General features: G+C 40.1%; 1 pseudogene; it reads right to left on the reverse strand.

Annotated features, from left to right (window-relative positions):
- The window catches only part of LOC101611566, a 142,891-nt pseudogene extending 128,603 nt beyond the window's left edge, over positions 1–14,288 (reverse strand).
- Between the last annotated feature and the right edge of the window lie 8,295 nt (positions 14,289–22,583).

Below are 22,583 nucleotides of genomic sequence, written 5' to 3' on the forward strand. Positions count from 1 at the left end.
GAAGAGATAAGTCCTAGAGTCCTCAGTTACCTCCAGAGAATCTGGGTGAGAAGCAAAGACCTCTGCGAGCGTGGCCTATAGCCACATGCTAAGAGGAAGTGGGATGTGAAGTGATCTCTTAGTGACGTTATCATCTATAGAACACAGAGGTCTGATGGTTCGGTTCTTAGAATACTTATTCTACAAAGGTGAAGCCAAACAATAGATGACGAGTGGGCTTCCTGCTGGGGCTCAAGCCATGAGACTGAATACAAACTGCCCGAAGGGTTAGGAATTTTTCTATAGCCAAAAATTAGTTTAGGAATTTAGGAATTTTTCTGGAGCCAAAACAAGAGAGCTTATGCATAGCTTGGTATGAATCTGGTTTTTCCTACATCAAATCTAGCACTTGAACTAGGCATGGTGGCGTACACCTTTAATCCCAGTACTTGGAAGGCTGAGGTAGGAGGATCGCTGTGAGTTCCAGGCCAGCCTGAGACTACAGAGTGAGTTCTAGGTCAGCCTGGGCTAGAGTGAGACTCTGCTTCAAAACAACCATAACAAAAGCTAGCACCTCCCCAAAGAAGTCACTCTGCAAAAGTTACTTAAAATTTTGGAATCTCAGGAAATAATTCCAAGTGTTGACAACTGGATTGCATGAAATTAAAGAGCTTCGGCAAAGTGAAGGTTACAGGCAACCTAAGAAACTACATTTGACAAAGAATGAATATCTAGGACCTAAGGAGAACCCCCCCCCCAAAGTTAAACACACAAAAATAAATTTTCCAGTCAATATACAAATGAATAGGATAGTTCTCAAAAGAATTACAAATGGTCAGTAAATATTTTTAAAAGTGTTCAATGTCTTTAGCCATGAAGGAAGTGCAAATTTAAAACCATCTTGGGAATAGTCAGACAAAAATAAATGGCAGTGAATGGTGGTAATTTGTAGCAAAGAAGGAACCCTTATATACTGCTAGTGGCAATGAAAGCTAGTGCAGCCACTATGGAAATTAGAACCAACTAAAAATGAGGTGGGGCTGGGAAAATGGCTTAGCAGTTTAAAGTGCTTGTTTGCAAAGCCTGATGGCCCAGGTACAATTCCCCAGCCACCTAACCAAGTAATGAGGCAGTTTAGGGATGACAGCTGAAAGTCAGAGCAAGGAATGTAATGTCCTTGAACCTGTCTGGGTCATAAGGATTTCCTTCTGTAGATCTGTTTGTCCTTGAACTCAGCTTGAGTCCTGCAAAAAAGAGTGCATCCCTACAAGAAATAATTGCCCCCTTCAGAGAAGGCTGCACCCTTCCTAGAAGATGGAGATTCCTGAGACACCACAAAGAAAGCTGTCAGGCTGACCCCATCAACCTCCATCCAGAGCCTAGAAAAAGCTCCATTCAATCTGGCTCTCTAGGCAGCCCTTCCCATTTCTGGGAACTCCTCTTGGGCATGATCTCTGTCTTCCTTCCTTCTTTTAATATATTTTTTAAAATTTTTTATTTATTTTGAGAGCGACAGAGAGAAAGACAGGTAGAGGGAGAGAGAGAGAATGGGCGCGCCAGGGCTTCCAGCCTCTGCAAACGAACTCCAGACGCGTGTGCCCCCTTGTGCATCTGGCTAACGTGGGACCTGGGGAACCGAGCCTTGAACCGGGGTCCTTAGGCTTCACAGGCAAGCGCTTAACCGCTAAGCCATCTCTCCAGCCCCCTTCCTTCTTTTAAATTCTATCTCTACTCTAATAAAAGCTCCAAACTTTACCCTCTGGTCTATAGACTTCATTTCTTTGAATTCGTAAGACAAGAACCTGGAGGCCACTGACTAAGAGTTTTACATGACTGTTGAGTTTTCCAGGCCTTAGCTCCTGAGTGATTGCCCATCCAGAGCCATGAAAACCTTCTTCCCTCAAAAAAGACATTACAAACTTCCCATATTAGTAAATCCAGATGAACAATTTTTTTTGCAGTGGCAAGAGACACTGGAGCATTGCCCTTCCCACAACAAAATGATAAAGAAATAATTTTTAAAATTATGAAAAAGGGCTGGAGAGATGGCTTAGCGGTTAAGCACTTGTCTGTGAAGCCTAAGGACCCCGGTTCGAGGCTTGATTCCCCAGGACCCACGTTAGCCAGATGCACAAGGGGGCGCACGCATCTGGAGTTCATTTGCAGTGGCTGAAAGCCCTGGCACTCCCATTCTCAATCTCACTCTCTCTATCTGCCTCTTTCTCTCTCTGTCACTCTCATATAAATAAATAAAAATGAACAACAAAAAAAATTTTTAATTATGAAAAAAAAACTAGCATGTGATCCTACTATACCACCCCTGGGCATATACCCAAAGGTTACTGATTCATCATACCACAGAGATACTTATGTATCTATGTTTATTGCTTCTGTAACAGGGTGCTAAGGGTCCAGGTTTGAATTGAATTTTAAAAAGATTGAGAAGGATAATTATTAAATTATTATATTTATTGAGGGAAGTACAGAAAGCTGAGGAAAGGCACCCACATGGCTAGAGATCCCACGTGGAGGGCCTAGGAAAACCATGGAAAGAAAAGAAAGAAAAGAAAATTCAAGGAGCTCCTGCCATGTGGGGAGCTGAGGGGATAAACAAGCCATGTGGAGAGTAAGGGCTACAGAGCCTTCCCTTCTGCTCAACTTGGCTGGGCCTGGATCAAGCAAGTCTAGGCCCAGCGGAGGGTAAAAAAAACAAACATACCCACAGCTGGAAGTGACCAAGTGGTCAGAGAGCCTACTCTCTCCTTGCAAAGGTGTTTATAACCTTATAATGGTGTGTCTTCCGGCTCAGGTGAACCAGAGAGACAGCTGGTTTGGTTAGAGCTAGAGGCTATCTCAGGAAGAGGTTAGCCCTGACACCAAGTGCACAGAGTTGAACTTGATCAACCACAATGTTTAAATCCTATGAACTATCTACCTCCCTGGAGGGGTCCTGGTTGTTTGTGGAAAAACAGGTCTAGGGAACTAGGCAAGAGCTAAGAAGTCAGATCATCTGTGATTTCTAGCAAGTGCAGACTTTCGGGGTCCAGTCACCCTAACTGTACTCCCTCTCACTACAATATGCCAAGATATAGGGACAGCCCAGATGCCCACTAGCAGATGTATAAATCAAGAAAATGTGGCCTATGTACACAGTGAAGAGCTTCATTCAGCCATAAAGAAGAATGAAATTACATCATTTATTGGAAAATGGATAGAACTTCAAGTTACCACTTAAGCACAAGAAGACTAATTAGCAAGACAGTGATCCTGTGCTTCCCCTCATGGGTGGAATCTAGTTTTATATATGAAAGCCAAAGGTGGACTATTTTGAGAAGGAAAGAGGCTAGCAAGGAGGGGACAGACGGATAGGGGAGAGTGGCAAGGGGTGTGTATAAGCAAGGTATAGAGTGATAGATAATCTATAAAAATGTCATATAACCCATTATTTTGTACATTAAAAGCCCAAATAAAAGAACAGAAATTGAAAATTCTTAGAACTAAAATCCCGTTGCATCAGGAAATCAAAACCCAATTTCAAAATGATACTATAAAGCTGGGTGTAGTGGTGCACCGTTTTACTCCCAGCATTCAGGGGGCAGAGGTAGGGGGATCACTGTGAGTTTGAGGCCAGCTTCAGACTACATAGCCTATCAGGATCCAGGTCAGCCTGGGCTAGTGGGAGACCCTACCTCAAAGAAACAAAGAGGGGGCAGAGTGCACATGTGTTCCTAGCTTCAAGTCACATGTCAAAGGAGACAAAGAACTTGCAAAGTTCACTGTCCTAAATATTTACAGATTGACGTCATCTCCTTTTCCACCCACCCCATACTATCTTCTTTCCTTATCTATGAAGTCCAATGTCTAGGGCCTCAGTCTGCACATCAGTACATGCATACAAGCTTGGAAGTCTCTCTGCTTCCTTCATATAAAGAACCTCAGGACCTGCAGGATTTCTCACACCCTCCAAAACTTGACTCTTTCCAGAGAGTTCCTGTAGTACTGAGGAGCCTGGTAGTGCTTTTTAAGATAGAGCTCTTGGTTTCCTGCCGTGGCCTGTGTGGCGTTAGGTATCTGCTTGTGCTAAGACATTCATCTTAAGGAGACGACGACCTCTTTACCCAGGACAGTTCCTGCGGTCCCCAGGGCTGCTCAGTACTGTGGTGTTGTGCCACCAAAGTTCCTTCAGTCTTTCCCATGAGGTGATTATTAGATGCTGTTCAGAAAGGACCAGAATGGATCTAACTCCTGAGATCACAGCAATGATTTTTTTTTTTACCCGCACCCCTTGAAGGATGGAGGCACCACATTATTCTCCGCATAGCCTACGTGCTCATTTTCTAACACCCTGTCAGACCTTCAGAGGAAACTTCCTCCCTCTTCCACTCTCTTTCCCTCTCAAAATGCAAATAAACATGCAAATATGTGCTTGGGAGGATTGCTGAATCCAAAAAGCTGCTCTCCGTTTAGGCAGAGCAGAAATCACAGTACACATTCACATGTGGGCTTGCATGAACCCCAGACTATAAAAGTAAACAAAGATGACAGGGGGTCATCATTCTCCCCTCGGGCTTTTGTGTTGTAAGGAAGATGAGCACCAGGGTTCTCCCTCACTTGTCAAAAACAAAACAACAAAAAAATATTAAGTGGAAATGTATTCAACTAAAGGTAAAACACTGGGATAGCTAGATAAAATGAAGTGATGTCATATCCACTCCACCCCCCACCCCCAGTACCCCTCTAGTTCCCATTTCCTTTCCCTCCAACATCCTCCCCAGCTCTGGTTAAAGTCATGTGTGACCTTTCGCCCTACTCACATGCCCTTTGCTTATACATCTCTTCACAGACAATGATTAGGAAAGGCTTAAATTGTGACTTTCAAACTACACACAAATCTCTACCTCTGAATCCAAAATCCTCAGGTTCTATATTCATCAAGCTTATAAATGTGAAACCTGCACACTGTTTGGAGGGATATAATTCTGCTTATTCAAATAGAAATATGTTCATATTAAACACAAACTGAGCCATTTGGCTGCATTGCTTCTATAGGGTCGGAATCAGTGTCATATCTATTTCAAAATCAATACGTGAGAATGTTACCAAGGTTTCACCATATTATGTATTCCAGAACAGAAGAGCTCATTCTAAACTCTCTCTCTCTCTCTCTCTCCCTCTTTCTCTCTCCCTCTGTGCGTGCAAGCATGCTTACTGCTAGAGGACCAAGAAGGCTTTAGTCTATAAACATTCTAAAGAAAGACATGTTCTGCAAATAATTAGCATGAGTTTTTAAAACATTATTTTATTGGCCAGGCATGATGGTCCATGCCTTTAATCCCAGCAGGACTTGGGAGGCAGAGGTAGGAGGACCGCCATGAGTTCTAGGCCACCCTGAGACTACATAGTGAATTCCAGGTCAGCCTGAGCTAGAGTGAGACCCTACCTCAAAAAAAATTATTTAAAAAAATTATTTACTTATTTGAGAGAGAGAAATAAGAAGAGAATGGGCACACTAGGGCCTCCAGCCACTGCAAACTCTAGTTGTGGGCACCACCCTGTGCATCTGGCTTCCAGAAATCAAACCTGAGTCCTTAGGCTTTGCAGGTAAGCACCTGAACCACTAAGCCATCTCTCCAACCCCAACTCGCATGACTTTCAGTCATTTAAGTGTAGGGTTTTGTTTTTAAGGTGTCCATATTGGAGGCTGTGCACTTGATCTAAAAAGGTTGCCAACTGTGCCTTCTGGAAGATAATCTTCATTTCCTGTGTCACATTCTTTCTCTTTAACTGCATATATGGTGATGCATTCACGTCACTTTGGCTTAAATTGCATTTGAAAACCACCAGAAGTAAGTTTCAGATAAATCTTTGTGTGTGCTTGGATGAGATTGTGTGCATGTGCGTGTGTATGTGCATGTGGGTTTGTGCATGTGTGTGTGCGCACACACATGGGTGTGGTGGCACATGGGTCATGGAGTATATATGGAGGTCAGAGGACAACTTTAGGTATTAGTTTTACCCTTCAACCTTGTTTGAGGCAGGATCCCTCCATGTTAAATGATGCATACATCAGGCTAGCAGTCCTGAAGCTTCTGGGAGGTTCTTTTGTCCCCAACTCCCATCTCACTGGAGGCATGCTGGGATTAAGGATGCTTGCACTGCCATGCCAGGCTTTATGTGGGTTGTGGGAACCTGACTCAGGCCTCATGGTTGCACAGCAAGCGCCTCATGCACGGAGCCTTCTCTCCAGCCCGCATTGTAAATCTTAAGAACAAAAGAGTTAAATTGAGCAATACCACGAAGAGGAAAGGTAGACATTGCAGAAGCTCTCTGTGAATGTGGATTTCCAAACGTATCTCTGTTTTGTGAACTTTGAATTTTGCTGTACTTTCAAATATTTGTGATGATTGTTTTTGTCTTCAGTTTCAAAGTAGGAATATTGTGAATTGTCACATGACAGAATAGGTTACATTTCTGTTTATTTCATAACTGAATGAAAGCTGTAATCCCACAGAATTCAAGCATTCATGTTTAGCAAGAGAAAGTGTTGCTCTGGATTTATTTTAATCTATCAGTGAATAACAATGAAGCAAACTAATTACTAACTCACAGAGAAACAAAAAGCCATCATGTGCTGGGCATGGTGGCACACAAGTTTAATTCCAGCACTCGGGAGGCAGAGGTAGGAGGATCACAATGAGTTGGAGGCCACCCTGAGACTCCATAGTGAATTCCAGGTCAGCCTGGGCTAGAATGAGACCCTACCTCAAAACAACAACAACAAAACAAAATCTAGTATTTGGGGCTGGAGAGATTGCAATGGTTTTCGGTCATTTGCCTGCAAAGCCTAAGGACCTATGTTCAATTCCCCAGTACTCATGTAAAGCAAGATGAACAAAATTGCTCATACAACTGAAGTTTGTTTGCAGTGGCTAGAGGCCCTGGCACACCAATTCTCATTCTTTCTCTCCCCTTGTCTCATTTTGTTTGTAAATAATTAATTTTTTAAAAATCTAATATTTCTTTTAGTGAATTTTATCCATCTTTTATAGAAAGGTCCACTCTGTGGATGATTTGACAAAATAATTGTTACAAGTATTACATTTTTTGTTTCAGCTTTTTATCTCTTTGAAAATACTGTTTTGTAACTTATGATATTCAATAACAACTATTAGCATTTGTATATTTTCCATGATCTCTGTGGGAAAATTTTTATTTTTATTTGTCTATTTTTTTCTCATGGTGTTAGGGCTCAAATCCAGGGCTTCGACCACTGAGCTATACGTCCAGCTATGCTTGTGTTGCTTATGTTTTGAAATTTGAACTTGCTATAATGTCATTTTATTAGAATTATAGCCACTTAGTCACTTTACTTGTGCAAAATGTTTTCTGCTTACTATTGTGCTGGAGAAGGACTGCTGACTCTGATACTTTGTTGCTTCTAAAATAACTGTTCAATAAGATTAGGTTGTAGGACATGGTCACAAAACCCTGAAGTCTAGACAGGACCACTAGGAGTATCATTCCACAGTCTTTCAACTATATTATGCTCACACTGGAACCTTCTGCCTTCCATACCTAAAACTTGTTCTCAAAAATTTAAAAAAAAATACATGCTCTGAAAGTCAAGTTCCACCAAACACAAAAATGACAGGAACACTACAATTGTAATAAAGTAAAAAGGTGGCATAGGGGTCAAAAGTTAGTATAGAAACTGCATGGTTATAATGAACTAACACACATACCGGCCAACATTTTGTTCATACTTGTATTTAATGTAGGGACTTTACCAAAAGACATGGAAGTCATTTTTCTTGGATACTGTCTTTCGAGCAGGGTTTTGATGCTTCAGCTTTTTTGACAGTTGAGGTTGGATCTTGCTTTGCTGGGGACAGGGGATAAGCACAGCCTGCTATGTCTTAGACTCTGAGAAGTCTCCTGTCTCTATTGCCAGCCCATTTGATGCCATGGATGATCCTCCCCTCAAGTGTGACAACCAGAGATTCTTCCAGACATGCTCGTGTCACCTGGGGGGCTTTGCGTTCCTCCCCAATACTGACTGTCCCTTCTCTTTAGTGGGGAAACAGTGCTGAAAGCAGCCCTTCCAACACTCACCATGTGCCTGGTAGTGGTTTTATGAGGGGATTTACCTCATGATCATGCATTAGTCATGTTGACTGTAAGTAGTTTAAGGTCAAGGAAATGCATTCTGCTCTACATAAATTTTTATCCACTATGTTCTTATGTTTCTTTTAAACTGCATCCCGACAGTTGCCTGAAATATTCTCAAGCGAGAAGTAACATATACTAATTATACGCAATAAAAATTTAGTATGGCCAAATATAGCATATACTAACTTTCTAAAGTACATCATAAAGTATATTTGCAGCATTTCACAGCAACAAAAGTTGCCATAGAATAAGTGGGTCAGAATTACCATCAGGGAAGTAGCACTCAAAATGCCTATGGATTATTATAAGGTAAGTCAAAGCAAGAAGTATTCAATTAAATTGGGGAGGTGCTCCTTCCAGACCGCTGCAGATTCACCAGACATACAGAATTTGCAAAATACCAATCTGAGCTAACCCAGTGAGCCCTTATGAGATGTCAAATGCTCTGAAAGTTAGCTTGACTGTATTTAGGGCAAGCAGAAGGTTCAGATCTATTCTTACCCTCACCTAAGGTTTTAATAGTCCTGTAACAAAACAGATGAACTCCAAACTTCACTCCAAGTAGCAACAGGCTTTTGCAAAATATACAACTAACAATAGAGTAAGGAAAACCTTGAATAATAAACAAACTCTAACAGAGAATGAATCAAGAAACCTGTCACTACCTTCCAATGTCCTTGGCAACCAGATAAGCAACCAATGAGTTCAAAAACACATATAAACACCTGATGCTCATAAGTCATAAATAATAGAGATGATCATCAGAATGAGTGACAGCGTACAGATAAACTGACCCAGCTTTGCAAGCACCAAACCAGTTACTCAACATTTTACCAAGGACAACTTCCCATGCATACAAAAGACATGAACTGCACGGAAGTTTGCAGGTGTACGGGTGGGAAACTGGCATGAAATTACCAGAGTCATCTTCCTCTGTGAGCGCTGGCAACCAACCTGTCGCTAGAGAAGATGGCAGAAAGGAGAATCCACTTCATCACAGGTTGAAAATACAGCAGTGCAGGTGTGAATGACCTGGCTTTGCATTAGCTTTTGCAAACCAGCTGCCTCCATAGGCATGAAGGGGAAAGGAGGCGCCTCACCACTTAAGAATCTTGATATCCACATCCTCCCTGGGCTTGCAGTTGTTCACAGTCATATCTTATGTGCAACTGAGGCCTCAAAAACCTGTTCTTGATGGTCTCACATTTTCTTGCCAACCAATATTTTATTTTCCCTTGGCATTACTCTCTTCCAGATTCTTCTCGAGTGCAGTGTATTTTGTAACCACCTAAGAACACACTGATCCAAAGCCGAACATTATAAATAGTTATAATCATGCACATCAAAAAGTTGAAAATGAGAGTGGGCTGAGGCAAAAGTAGGAGTTAGAAAGACAGAGTAGGAGATTGGATAAAGTGATAAAATAATGAGGGAAAGAAGTATTTTTTATGTATGAGGTAGGAGAGAAAAGCTGTTTCCTACGGCTTAGGGGGAGGTGGATTTCCCACACTGAACCTGGCATTCTCTTGGGAAGGCGATACAGATTGTTCTATAGTCTTTCTGGGAGTTTCTGAGACTGTAGGCAGGGTGTGGGCATGGGATCTTAAAGGTGCTACATCTGTACCCACTGAATTGCTCATCAGTAAATTCCATAGTTTTATTACTATCATGTGTGGCACACAAGGTGAACAACATTGTCAGTGGCTCAGAGGCGATGAGCTTCACAAGAGTGGGGCTCTTCCTTCAGACAACAAATGCAATGAACAGGATATAATGGTGTTTCAGGTTTCTCGAATTCACCTCCATAACATGCTTCAAGCTGAGCTGGTATAACCCATCCTTGGATGTTGCTCTCCCCTATCCATCCTTACTATCGCCCTTCCCATACAAACCTTTCTCCTCTAGGCAACTCAAGGGTCTCAGGAAAAGAGATTACACTCAGGTACCTATGCCCCGACCCCAGAGGCTGGAGGGTCAATGCTCCTGAAATCACACAAATGGAACAAAAGAGAAGCAAAGGTCTACATTTGACACGTGTCTGAAGACTGAAATCTCGAGTTGTACAGAAATTATCATGTAATTAAATCACCAGCTGATCATTTTGAACAGCTTAATTGCTCAATTTGTTTCTTCTGACAATTCTGCCATTTAGCATTATTTTATTTGTAAGCCCTAATATGTGTCCATAACCTCTTTAAGTAATATGTACAGAATCATGTTTTACAATTATCCTTTAGGACACAGTCTGAAAGTTTTGAAGAGAACTTCATTAAGAAAACCTATGGACAACTACAGAGAATAAACAAAAGTTTTCTTTTTATGCTCACTAAAAAAAAAAAAAAAAGATAAAGAAGAAAAAAAGGGCAGTCACAATGTCTACTTACCTTAAGTTCTTGGCGTCACCAGACTTCCGATGCTAAGAGGACAAAGGAAAGAACTGTCTGAGAACAGCTACAACGGGATGGAGAAAACATATGGTGTCCATCTTGGTGGCATATGGCTCCCCCAGTAGTGTGGCCACTTTCCTGGTGCTCAGAAAATCTGGAGTGAGCCACGAAGCAAGCTGGTGTCTAGGCCAGAGAGTGCCAGAAGCAGGTGGTGCCTACCTAACCCTTTCCGTCCGCCACACTTCGTCCCACAGATCCTATATTCCTCATTATCAAGTTACCTTAAGACATACTTAGCTGAAATCCAAGAATGTACAATGGTTCATTGTGCCTGAAACTGTTGTTGTTGTGTTTCCCTTATACACTTTTTAAATTGAATAATTTTCAAGTTATACCAAAACATACACATTAGAGAGACATTTACGGTGTGAACTGTATACACCAATATTTCATATTAGTGTGTGTATGTATAGCACATCACCTAACATAAACTATAAAATATTTCATCACCCCAGAAAGTTGGTCATGCACTTTTCTGGTCCGTCCCTACAACACTGCATTTCATTGCTATAGACTATATTGCCTGTTATTAAATATACTGTACTTTTCTGTTCAATACATTTTTTGATATTTAGTAATTTTGCATACATTATTAGCTCATTATTTACTGCTGGGTAATATGTAATTATAGGAATAAACCACCATTTGGCTATCAGCTTTCTTGGATATGGATATTAAGGTGATGTGTAAATATTATTGTACAAGTTTTGTATAAGATGGGTTTTCATATCACTTTGATTATTACCTAGGATGTAATATTTTACAAAGCTAATTTACCATCCTCCAAAACAGTTTTAGCACTCTCAACTACCAATAACATGCCATTATGTAAGCCACATCTGAGTCAGTAGTTGGTATTGTCAGTCTTGAAGCCACTCCAGTGGGTGTGAGTTGCAATCTGCTTTTCAGTGAAATTGCATCTCCCTGATGGGTTCTGTCCATGTGTTCATTGGCTGCATCCTGTGGCAGATGTCTTGCTCCTAAGTTTGCTTTCACTAGGACTTTGATCCACAATTGTAAATTGGGCAGTTTATATTTTCCTCATTGACTTGTGAGAATATTTTGTATCTTCTGGATATTAGATATTCATGAAACATAAGTGATAAGAATTTTTTATAATCTATAGCTTGCCTATGCATTTCATTTAATGAACAAATATTTTAATTTTTTTTTCATTTTTTATTTATTTATTTGAGAGTGACAGAGAGAGAGAGAAAGAGACAGAGAGAGAGAGAGATTGAGAATGGGTGCGCCAGGGCTTCCAGCCACTGCAAACGAACTCCAGATGCGTGCGCCCCCTTGTGCATCTGGCTAACGTGGGTCCTGGGGAACCGAGCCTTGAACGGGGGTCCTTAGGCTTCACAGGCAAGCGCTTAACCGCTAAGCCATCTCTCCAGCCCTGAACAAATATTTTAAATGTTTGATGAAATCCAAATATTCTTTTATAAGTGGTATCTTTTCAATTTTGTATAACAATCTTTTCATATCCCAGAGTCTCAAAACTTGTGTTGTTTTCTTCTAACAGATATTTAGTTACTTTTTTAATATTTAACCTCATCTATCTTTATTTTTTTTGATGTGGACTGAACCAGATAGAGTCAGAGTTCTTTTTTTCTACTAGATATCCAGTTTCTCCAGCATATTTTTTAGAAGCGTTCTTCTTCTCCATTAAGTTATCACATTTTTGTAATGCTAGGGATTGAATCTAAGGCCTTACCATGATGGGTAAGCACTTTACCACTACTTCCCATTAATTCAATGTGCTATTTTGGTCAGATAATAACATGTTTGTACATTTGCATCATACATGTGTATACATATCAGACATGTACACGTATCTATCATATGTATGTGTACAAGTCTGTTTTGCTATGCCAGTACTATGCTATCCCATGAAGTCCTTAAGTCAATTGCTGTGAATTCACCCATTTTATTCTTCTTTACCCATAATATTTTCATTATTCTTGATACTTTTCATTTTTAGGCTAAATTCGAAAAAGTCTGCTTAGATTTTTATTGAGACAGCACCAAATGGAAGATAGACATCATAGCAGTACTACATTTTCTAGTTGGTAAAAATCTTTCTTTTAGTATTTTTAATTTTTTCAGTAATATTATAAACTTTCTTCCCTTTTTTGTTATATTTATCTCATAAAATAATTTTTCTGCTGTTGTAAGCCTGTTTTTATTTCTGTGTTATTCCAATGCTAGGAGCCAGTTCTTCACACAGGCCAGGCACGCCCTCCGCCACACCACCACACTCCTAGATCTTGTGAACAGGAGATTTAAATAGCATTTTATCTTTGTTTTTCATTCGTAATCATAAATAAAACTGATTTTAATATTAATCATACATCTTAAGACTCAGCTAGGTTCACTTATTAATTGTATGAGTTATTAATATGTATATGTGGAATGTAGGAATTTTTCTACACAGTTTGCTAGCTGTGAATAAAATTGCTTCCACCTCTCTTTTTAATCTTCATTTCTGTCCCTTTTTCTACCAATAATTTTAGTTCAATGCTATATATTTGTGATAATGTGGCTATGAAATATGTATTTGTAGATTTCTATTTGTGACTACCCTCTTTTATGTCACACAGACCTTAGATATTCTATTATTTGCATTATTTTCCTGTCAGTGTTCTACTTTGCATGATAGATCAAAGTTGAAGTTCACCAATGCCCTTATCTGTTCAGTCAAGTTGCCCAAAAGTGCATTCAATACATTCACGCATTCAATTCAACATCTAGTCTATTTTTCCCTCACTCTGTACATGTTCATGACTGTACTAAAATTTCCCACCTATTTACATGTATGTTATATACATTTGCCACATATTGATAATATTAATATTCCCAATGTTTGCCACATCTTTTCATTTGCTTCTATTGACCATGTCCTCTATTTCATGTGTATTATATTTTCTTCCCTCATCACTTGTTTGTTAACTTTTTATTGAAGAACATAAAAGGGCACAAAAATGATGAAATTTAAACCTTATTCTACCATAGAAAAATCATGTCCTTTCTTGCGTTTGATATTAGTTTTGTGAGCTGAATTAACCTAATCTACAACAAAACTACATTTGGACTTTTTTTTTCCTCAGGTGTAAGTAAATTCAGTTCACCAGAGGCTTCAAATTATTTGTTGGATTTTTAAAAATATTGAATTAATTAATTTAATTATTTGAGATAGTGAGAAAGGGAGAGACAGACAGACAGACAGACAGAGAGAGAATGAGAGCACCAGGGCCTCTAATCACTGAAAATTAATTCCAGATGCGTGTGCCACATTGTGCATCTGGCTTAAGTGGGTCCTGGGGAATGGAACATGGATCCTTTGGCTTTGCAGGCAAGCGCCTTAACTACTAAGCCATCTCTCCAACCCTAGTTGTTGGATTTGTCTTCATCAGTGCTGAGGAATTTTAGCAACAATGATACTCTAGAAACTTTCAGGTAATTTATATGGGGGTGAGTTGGAGAGATGGGTGTGTTTTCATGTTCATGAGTGGGCGAGGGCATGTGTGCATGCATGTGTGTGTTCACGTGTGCTCATGTGTGTGCAGGCCAAAGCACAACCTCCAGAGTCACTCTTTGGGCACTACTCTCCTTTTTGAAAGCAGGGTCCTGCCTTTGCCTGTAACTCACCAGCTGGCCAGACATGTCTGGGAATTCACCTGTCTCTGTCATCCCGGCACTAGGGTTATAAGTGTACCAACGTGTTCAGCTTTGTAAATGTGGGATACAAGGATTGAACTTGGGTTCTTATGCTGACAAGGCACTTTACCTACTGAGCTATCTCCTCAGTCTTCCTTGTAATTTTCATCCAGTCTCTGGATTTCTGAATCCTGGGGTCTCCTTTCCTCCCCTCCTATTTTAATTTATCACCTTTTTACTAGGTTTCTTTCCATGTCTGCCAGATTTCCTGACTTTTAGCTTTGGGCCCACCAATGACTGATTGTATTACTTGAGTGAGGTCACACTAGTAATATGGAATACGAACCACTACCCCCACTACATGGAAGGAGCCTTAACTGTCCTAAACAGCTAAGGTGGCAACAGAAGAGGCACATTCTGATGGCACTGGATGTGAAAGAAAAGGTCAGTTTTGCTACAGAAAATAAAACATTATTTGTAGATTCATCTCTATCATTAATATTTTAAAATCCATTACTAGTAAATCAATGACTAAGCCCACAATATTTATACCTTTCTAATACAGGCTCATCCCATTATAAATAAGAAAGTATTAAGTCAATTTTATTTATTAGAAAAGGTACTAGAAGAGCCTAGTCAATTAAAACTATAAGGATTCCTTAAGTGGCTTTATGATTTGCAATGTTCTAGTCCCCCTCTGGATCTTTGGAAATGGAACATTTTAATGGGCAAAAATATGGAGAGGCAGGCAGCATGTTAATTCACAACCTCTGAGGTATAGTTTTCAAGAAGACTGGAAAGGGAGGGAGAGAAGGAAAAAAGGACTCTGTGGGGTTAATATTTAGCCTTTCTCTGTCACCATCTGCAACGGCTTCACAATCACCAGTCTAATATTTTAGCCATATAAAGTAACACAGAATTTCTGTGCTATCTCTGTAACTGTGGTTTAAAAAAAGAAGGTTGCATTGTTGAAATTAGACCATATCCCCTGCCAGAAGTCCATGATCCAGTGGCTAACATGTAACGATGCTATTTCTGAAAACTGTGTTGTAATTGAATGTCACCGTCTTGCATATATTTCAGACAACTCAGCATTGAAGTCAAGTCAGGTCACTGATAGAAAGTTATTGGTCAATGATCCCATTAAGCATGGGAAGGGATGTTCTATATTCAAAGTGACTTCATCTTCTCTAAGGACAAAAACACTACATAATCCCAAAGGGTGCACCCTTGTCCTCATGAGAACTTCATTAAAAATTAATATCTCAACCAATTACGATAAACTAGAAGGAGATTTTGCTTTTATTGTGGTAAATTTTTATTATAATGAGAACATTGCTAGGAAAAAAAACCTCTCAAAATACCAGGGTATAAGGTCAAGAGAAGAACTGGAGGCACCTTCTCTTCACCTTATTGTCTCACAGTAAGATATAAGAAAATATTTGTGGCCCAAGATTGTTGCAGTACACGATTTGCCATGCCTATATTTGTAAAGTCCAGGGGTGGAGGCTAAACAAACTTGAATTAAAATGTTTTCCCTGGGGGGAAAACAAATTTCACTTCTGTAAATTCTTCTCGCAAGTATGGTTTTTGCAATGGAATAGACTGAGTGCATATTTATATCTTCACTTTTACTTCAAATCACATAAGATAACAAAATATTTTGGGTCCATAGCAATGCAATAAATTAACCACATAATTTTTTTGGGTGGGGGGAATTTGAGTCATACAGAGAGAATACATTGTCACACACAGGTATGTGATTTTAAAGCTTTTATGCCCAGTGTCGACAATATACAAAATACCTGGGCAATAATAGTAAGAAATCATGCTATTCATTGAGTTACTACCCAAGATACCTTACATACCCAGCAAGCATCTCATGGAGCAGACACTAGGATGGATGGGGGGGGGGGCATAGAAGGGGTGAGAAACACTAATTTAGACCCAAATGGAAATGGTACCATAAAATTCTACTTCCTAAAAGGCAGACCAAATGGTTGAACCCTCACCAGGCCCTTATAGGAAACACCTAAACCACAAGACACTGGAGAGGGTAGGATCAATCTAACCTAAACCTTGTACATCTTCCCTCCCTCCCTCTCCCTCTCTCTCTCTCTCTCTCCTCCCTAAATCTTGTATATTAGTTATATTCTTCCTCATTTTCTTAGTGGGCACTGACCTGTGACTCCCAGTACCAGTATGGGGCTATCATCCACAATGAGCTTTTGATCAGAGAAACCAACAAGGTTTCCTAAAAGAATGACAGATTTCTGTTAGAGTACTTGATGACCCACCAAAGGTTAGTGGTAAGACCCTATTGCTGAAGACACCATATGCAGCTGACATGTAAAATGGAACAGCATGGCTGGAAGCCAGGAGAGAATCAGTCCCCAGACAGTCAGTGTATCTAGTGCCAGAAGGTGCTATATGGGCGACTGGGGGAAAATAACCAATATCTCTCCAAGAAACTCATGGTCTAACCTACTTAGCAACAAATAACCAGTTGTGATGCCCACACAAGTGCAATAGTGGCACACAGCCATGGTGGAGAACCAACTGCTCTTGATTTGGCTAACTGATCCCCTCAGTGGTACGGGACCCATAGCTGGAGCTGGGAAACAAGTCAGAATCATGTCCACACATAAACCCTCTCTCCAATATCAAAGTACCATCAATCATGGGCTACAAGAAGGCCTACACCTATTAAAATCTCTCTTAAAAAAAAGTAAGGGTTATTTCATTTGTCCTGGAACTATCTTACTCTCCGCTGGAGAATCTGCTTCTCTTTTTCAGATAGATGTAGATCCTAAGGAGAGAGCCACCCCATCATACCTCAAAAGGGCCCCTGCTGAAACTAAGAAAAATTAGCGAAACAAGCAAGGGTGCTCTTTTCCTGATGAACCAGGCAAGGGACAGTGAGATGGTTTTCACTCAAACATAAAATTACAGAATTATACAAAGTTTTGAATAATCATTGCTATTTCACAGATGCATGCTTTGAAATTATCTTCGGATCATTATTATTGGTAGTTTATAAATTCTAACCAAATATTCACAGGTTATTTTTTTGTTGTTGCTGCTATTTCTGGAGATGCTAGGGATTGAACCAGGACCATGTGTATGCAAGTCAAGCGCTATATCCTTTGGCCCAGCTTGTCTTTTTTTTTTTTTTTTTGAGGTAGGGTCTCACTCTAGCCTAGGCTGACCTAGAATTCACTATGTAGTCTCAGGGTGGCCTCGAACTCACAGCGATCTTCCTACCTCTGTTTCCCAAGTGCTGGGATTAAATGTGTGCACCACCACGCCTGGCTCCAGGTTGTCATTTATATCTACAATGGTAATGGTGGTATATTTTTCCAATTTCTCTAAGATTTGTTTAATTTTCATGAAATCAATGTGAAGTACAATATGAAATGTTCCACGTAGACATATTGTAAAATATCTAGGATACCAATGGTGTCTTATTGTGGGTGGTTTGAAAATGCACTAATGCTCAGTTTTAGGTATTCCTTTCCCAGAAAGTTTTGACATTACTTAAGTAAACGGAAATACAGAGTTACATGAAAAAGCCAGTACTAAGTTTTATCAAACAGTGCAAAGAAACCCCTGTAACAGAAAGTTGGTGATATATTTAAAGTGGTGCTTGGCAGAAGAGGAAGGCATGATAGAGATGGAGTTAATAGTCCTTGCTACAGAACTTCATCATGGACTGTAGTAACAGAAAATGAATTCATTAGAAAACGTGGGCACATAAGTGGGGGACCTGCTTAATATAATGCATAACATTGGGGATCTGGATATCTACTTCCTCTTTGATAATCACAGGGATAGGAGATCCATCATTACACCTCAGATAATACCAAATGTTGAGCTTCCTGTGTGGAAAAGAAAAGATGAAACTCTGCAGTAAGGCCCTCTGACTTGTGGGAGATAGAAAATCCTATACAGCAAATGTGTGTTTTTGTAAGTTGTCTCTCATGGAAATGGGACAGGGCGAGACTGAGGGAAAGAACGAATACACTGGAGAACATCTGTCCTGCAGGATCTTGTTTTGCCTCAAGGACTGGCTCTGTCACGCAGTGTCCCATAGAGACACAGAAGCATTCACACACACTCATACAGCACAAAGATGCCTCACTAACCAAAATCTGTACTCAACAACCTTGGTGATTTGTCTAAGAAAAGCAATTATTTGGTCTGACTACATGTTTGATATTGAGTATATGAACACAATCTTTACAATGATGATCCATTTTTAAATACTTTTTGTTTAATTTTATTTATTTATTTGAAAGTGACAGAGAAAGAGACAGAGACAGAGAGAGAGAGAGAGAGAGAGAGAGAGAGAGAGAGAGAAGGGGGGGAGGGAGAGAGAATAGGCATGCCAGGGCTTCCAGACACTGGAAACGAATTCCAGATGTGTGTGCCCCCTTGTGCATCTGGCTAATGTGGATCCTGGGGAATTGAGCCTCAAACCAGGGTCCTTAGGCTTCACAGGCAAGCCATAACCACTAAGCAATCTCTCCAGCCTTGATGACCCATTTTTAATACAATGTAAGTAAGGTTCAGAGAGGTTAAGTCATTGATTCAAGTTCACACAACTAGGAAGTGGAAAGCCAAGCTATAAAGTGAGAAGCAGCCTGTCTCCCAGGTCTAGCATCACACCCACTATCTCTGGGTGTGATGACTTGCTCCTCAGCAAGGTGGTGAAATAACAGAAACACATACTTAATTTATCCCTTCAAGTAGTGGAAAAGAGAGAGTAGGCTTTTTCTACAATGGGGACCACTTTAGCATCACAGTAACATCCAGATAGTACAAAAACAAAATCTTTGCCTCTGAGAGAGGGTGAGGGAAGTTCTGCAGGAATGAAACAAGTCTGATCAGGAAGCACATTATTTATAGCTATCAAGACAGGTTCTCAAAGTAAGGTGGGTCAGTTCCAAGATACACTTAGGTTTGCATATGTTCCCTTGATTTAATCTTTAAAATTGTATCTGCGCTACTGGAAAATTAGCTAATTAATTTAAGAGCACCTGCCTCTCCTTCTCTTCCCAAGAAACTGCACCTCTGGTTGAGTTTAAAGTACTGAAGTTTAAAAACCTGGATTTTCTCCCTGGCTCTCTTCCTGCATGATACAGGCAAAGGCACTTAACTATTCTGTGCATAAGTTTCATCATCGGAAAACTGCAGGCATTTATTCCAGATGAAGACTCTGATATTCTAGCTCACTGAAGCCTATGTGGACATTCCTATAAACTACATGGACATTCTGGTAGAAGAAGACAGTTTGTGGGGCTAAGGAAACGGTTTCGTGACTAAGATCGCTTGCTGCACAAGCAAGGGGGGTTGAGAGCATTTGAATGTGACTCCCAGTGCTCATGTAAATAGATGTGCAAGGCCATGCATGCCCATAACCCCTGTGCCAGTGTTGGGTGGGGAGGGAGAAATAGAGTTGCTAGGGCTCATTGTTAGCCAATCTGACCAAAGAAATTGAAGCTCCCGGTTCAGTGAGAAGAGGATAGCATACCCAATGTTCTCCTCAAGCCTACACACACGTGGATTTGGGGCACATACATCTGCAAAACACATCTGCACATACATATACCACAGATCATAACACACCCCACATACTAAACACATACACACATGCGCGCTTGCCCACCAAAAAGAAGTGTTTCTGAGAAAAGGGCTCATATTTATCATAGATACCATTGTTTACTAAACTTAGCATGTAGTTGGTGATTGTTTAAAAATATTTTAATTTTATTTCTTTATTTGAGAGGGAGAGAGAAAGAGAGAGAATGGGCACACGAGGGCCTTTAGCCACTGCAAATGAACACCAGACACATGTACTACCTTGGGCATCTGGCTTATGTGGGTACTGGGGAATCAAACCTGGGTTCTTAGTCTTCACAGGCAAGTACCTGCACCACTAAGCCATCTCTCTAGCCCCTAGTTGGTAAATTTTCTATCTTGTGTGTGTTTGATTTCCACATGTGCTGCAGCATGAATGTGGCAGTCAGAAGACAACTTCTGGTATCTGCCCTAACCCTCCACCTTGTGTGAAACAGTGTCTTTTGCTGTTAACCCCTCCATTTACCAAGCTAACTGGCCCAAGAGCTTCCAGGGAAATTTTCCTGCCTCTACTTTCCATCTAAACTGCTGAGTTACAGAGTCCTGTCACGGCACCTGGCTTTGCACATGGGGTCCTGAACTCGGAAACTCATGTGTGCACAGCAAGAATTTTATCTGTTGGGCGATCTCCATAGCCCACAACCTCAGTTTTTAACATTTGTAAATAGGAAATTATTTCAGTGGAAAAACCTCCAAAAGTTAAAGTAAATGTCTCAGAAGGAAGCTTCACATTTGGATCAGTAAACAGAAATAGCCAGAAATATTTAATTTATAATTTGTATTTTTTCAGGGGAAAGATCCAATAATAATCTCGATTTCTTCTCATAGGTTTAATTTAAAAATCATAAAAAAATCTTTCATTCTCCCACAGTTTTTACTTAATTCATGGAGTTGGTCAAACTTCCATTTATATAACAAAATACCTGAAGTACTCAACTTAAAAGAAAGAAATACTGGGCTAAAGAGGTAGCTTAGTGGCTAAGGTATTAGCTTGTGAAGCCTAAAGACCCAAGCTTGATTCTCCAGTACCCACAAAAGCCATATGTACATGGTGACCCATGTGTCTGGAGTTCAATTGAAGTAGCTAGTGGCCATGGCATGCCCATTCTTAATCTTTTCCTCCATCTCTTTCTCAAAAAGATTAATTAAATAAAAATGAGATATTAAAGAAAAGAGAAAGAAATACTTATTTTGGTTATATGGCTCAGAGGTTCAGCCCACAGTGGCTTGACTCTGTCACTCTGTCCCCGTAGTAAAGCAAAAAACATGGTGAGGGAGAAGCCAAGATGAGAGACAGGAAAGGACCATTTTTGATCCCCAAATCCCCTTTGAAGGTATGCTCTCAATCTCCTAAGTTCCTTTTACGAGGCTCCATCCCTTAAAGGATGAACAACTGCTAATGCTGGTGACCAAGCATTTAATATATGAGTCTTGGGGGTTCATTTAAGATCCAAAGCATAAGATTTGCCAAAGACTGAAAGTTGGTAATTACAATATCTGACACATTGACAGATATTTAAAACCTGAGATTATTAACTTGAATTCTTCCTTTTTCCTCCATTGTTTGCCTCCTCTCCAACAAATGATACCGATTAAAGAAAATTTAAATTCCATAAAATTAGTTTTGGGAAACTTACAAAATGGAACTGGATGTTCATTTCATACTATTGTATGTATAAACTATTACTACTTAATAGATGGAATCTCATATGTGCAAAACACTTCAATCTGCATGTGAGGTAACTCTCATATGATTAAAATAGATAATAAAAGCCAGGTGTGGTGGCCCATGCCATTAATCCCAGCACGTGGGAGGCAGAGGTAGGAGGATCACCATGAGTTCAAGGCCACCCTGAAACAACATATTGAATTACAGGTCATCCAAGGCTAAAACGAGACCCTACCTCAAGAGGAAAAAAAAAAAAAAATAGAAAGAAAAAAATGGATACTAAGGGCTCAGGAGATGGCTCAGAAGTAAAGGCACTTGCCTATGAAGCCTAAGGACCCAGGTTCAATTCCCCAGTACAGACGTAAGGCATATGCACAACGTGGCACATGCATGTGACGTTTGTTTGTAATGGCTGGAGGCCCTGGTGCTCCCATTCTCTCTGTCTCTTTCTTTCTGTATGCCTCTCTCTCACTCCAATCAACCATTCAATCAATAAATGGATAGGATAATAAGATAATTTTTTAAATCAATAAACATTTCTTTTGATGTAAGACAATACCTTTAATGTGATATTGTCAGGCTCACTAAAATGTTCTGTAGTGGCCCTATTTCTTCTGTACAGCCCTGAATTTAAAGACTAACTTCTGGAACTTTTTATGTCCAGAAGTGGGTAAACTTCTTCTAAGAACAGATCCTGAGAAGTGGCAGAGCTAAGTCCTGTTGTAACCAACACAGGAGTAAACTAGCTGCCTTGAGCAGCAGCCTGAGGAAAATGACAACTGAAGAGTTTGGTTTAAGTCATTACTAAACTTGCTGCGTCTGTTGTCACCACCATCCTGATGTTACTGCGGCTGTGGATCCTCTGCGTACACATTCTTATTGGCATTTTTACTGAACAGCCAATGCCAGTAATATGTGAAAAAGCAGTACATCATTCACACAAAGGGTAAGGAACTTTTGATTTGGGATCACTTTAATCACTTCTTAAAGGAAGGCAATGACTCTGCTGATCCAAAACA

This window comes from Jaculus jaculus, chromosome 5 (assembly GCF_020740685.1).
Source record: "Jaculus jaculus isolate mJacJac1 chromosome 5, mJacJac1.mat.Y.cur, whole genome shotgun sequence".
Taxonomy (NCBI): domain Eukaryota; kingdom Metazoa; phylum Chordata; class Mammalia; order Rodentia; family Dipodidae; genus Jaculus; species Jaculus jaculus.